The following is a 2,906-nucleotide window of genomic DNA, read 5'->3' as shown; positions in this document are numbered from 1 at the left end:
GATGGCTTAGACTCCCTGCTTTAGCGCTTCTGATACAAGATTTCAGTGTGGGTTATCTCTCTTCTATTTTCTGTTCTCACCTAGATTTCTGCAAAATCTGACCTGGAAAATTTTTTACCTAATAGAATAACAGCCATATATTAATATTTGTTGTAGTTGCTTATGTAGAAAGCTTTTTAAAATCACAATCTGATTGATTAATAATATATCTATTTTTTTCATATGTATGCAAAAACATTATTCAAAATTATTCTACTAGAATAAATCAGTAAACATCAAAACCAAGAATATGAAATGTCAAATATACTCTGCAATATGAAATAGGTAATTATATTTGTTTGGTTTATGATTTGATTTCTTATTAAAATAAGTAGTATATTTTAATGTATTTTACAAGCCCCTTCGGATACTATTACACAACTCTGTTTCCATTTATTTGTCTCTAGATGTGGTAGTCTATGATCCAAATATATATTTGCTGGCAATTCTCATATTTAAGCATTAGTACAATTCCTTGGACATTTACTTTTCTCTCACATATTGAAATTTGGCACACAACTAATACAAATTAAGGTCAATATTCTTTTATTGGGTATCTTCTATAGCTGGGGTTCTGTGCAGGGTCTGGATACACAAACAGCAAAGCTACAGAACTTATCAGAAAATGAGGCTGAACTCATTTGACTATTTTGCACTTCAATTTTACACGAGAATATTTGGTCTTATGATTACACTATATCATGCTTCCAGAGTCTATGTTTCAAAGCTAATAATGATCTTGCTGTGTGATAAAAATATTTTTTATATTTGCAATAACTTTTTGGTTATTTTTCAAAATCAATTTAATTCTACTCCAAGGGCCTCTACTCAAGAAAGCTACACCAAGGAAAGAGGAATATAAATGAACAAAAATTATCCCCTCATTTCTTCAATTTCAACAAAAATATGAATCTACTAGTAAGTCTGAATGTATATTTTTATAATAGGACATTAAATGCATATATATGCAAAAGTTAAATGGTTTCCTTTAAGATTATTTCTGTTTTGAAGAATCAGTACATTGAAAAGCTCAATTCTCTGCTGTTGTAAGCAATTGTTTAAGTGATTACTGAGTAATCCAGGATGCAGATAGTATGTAATCACTAATTAGTAGTCTTCCCATCAGTTTAGCTCTCATATATTCCCTGAATCTATTTGGACAAGGGCTACTTCTTAACTCTCTGAATTGATGTAATTATTGTATTTGAGACCTTTGCTAGTCCTCTCACTAACTCTTACATCCTAAACATTATTATTCAATTACCATCTCATCACAAACACCACACCACACACACACACACACACACACACACACATATCCATATTTAGAAAGTTTTTCCTGTCAGACTCATTTCAATTATCAGTAACATGTACTGATTCTTGCTCTCTTCAAAGTGAGAAGAAAAAATTTTGTTTCCAGGTAAATGGTCTTGTCCATGTCGAATTTTTCACACCTGCTGATCACTGTCTTTGATAGTCTCCATCAGCTGTGACAGAGCCAGAGTGGGTCTGTGACCACATCAAACAAGAGTCAACACCACCTGAAGGAAGCTTTCCTCTGAAGATGACTTATTACCAAAGAGAAAGCTGATTTCTCCTCTGATGAAGATGTTTTCCCCTAGTATCCTAGAATCATATACTTGGACAAAGCTCAAAAGCCTTATAATTCATATTGTTCTTTAAAGAACATTTACTTTTTACCACTTGGCTTTGTTTGCAATCAACACCACCAAGAGCTACACATCTGAGGAGCCAGTTTGTGTTTTTATAAAATGGTTTGGCGAGATCTATTAAATGGCTATCCTCCAAACTGCTCCTAGCACTCTGTAATTCCACCCAGTTTGGTGTTCACTTTTCACTTATGTTGGGTGGTCACAGACTCTCTTTCTTCAATAAGGTTGTGCAAAATTATTTTCAGGCATCAGGACATCCAATTGTAAATGAGCCAAAAATGTGGTTTACTACATTGCTCCCTTAGCCTCATAGCGCTATAAATTCAACAGGTTATTTGTTTGTTTGCTTGTGTTTCTGAATCACCCCTCATCTTTGCTTGCGAAAGAACACATCAAGCTCTCTAGCCATTTACCTCTCCCTTATTAATTCTTATTTTCAGCTCCTCATACCTTCACAGAAGTTCTTCATGTGAGACCCATATTCTCTTAGTTTATCACTGCTGCCTGATTCACATTTTTCCTGATTCACATTCTTTTCTAAATTTTATTCATTATAACACATTAACTACTCCCTGACCACCTGACACAATATCCTTGTTCCTTAATTATCTACCACCAAGTGTCCGAAAGCCTCACATTATAATCTATACATTCATTTTATCCAACAAATAAACTAAATAATGTTAGAAAAATATCAGCATTCTGGAAAGGTTGCCACTAAAAATTATGCAGCTTTGAGTTCCATGGCTGATTTCTAGTTATTTCTATTCATACATTTGTCCCTTTTTTCTCTCTATAATAATTTATCTCTAGCAGATGTATTTGTTACAATTTTACTAACTCATATTTTTTCTCTTTACCATTCTTTACCTCAGTAGGAATGGAGTCTCTTTAAGCTAATTTCCATAATTAAGTTCTGATATCTACTTATGATTTCCTACTCCTACTCTATGAACTTATTACTCCTCCCCCAAATAAAAAACTGCATTTTCATCATACACTCAATTACTAATCATTTCCTTTATGATAAAATATGTTTCAGCTTTAAACACATTTTCTTATAATAGGTACTGTCATTTCCTCTTGCTAATATTCTCTATGTCATTTTAATTAATTGCTTCTATCATCCTGAGTAATAATTTGCAGTGCTTTGTTAATTAGTTTAAGACATTTTTCAAAACATTGCCATAAGCA

This window comes from Myotis davidii, unplaced genomic scaffold (assembly GCF_000327345.1).
Source record: "Myotis davidii unplaced genomic scaffold, ASM32734v1 scaffold1397, whole genome shotgun sequence".
Lineage (NCBI taxonomy): Eukaryota > Metazoa > Chordata > Mammalia > Chiroptera > Vespertilionidae > Myotis > Myotis davidii.
This window is presented reverse-complemented; position numbering follows the sequence as displayed.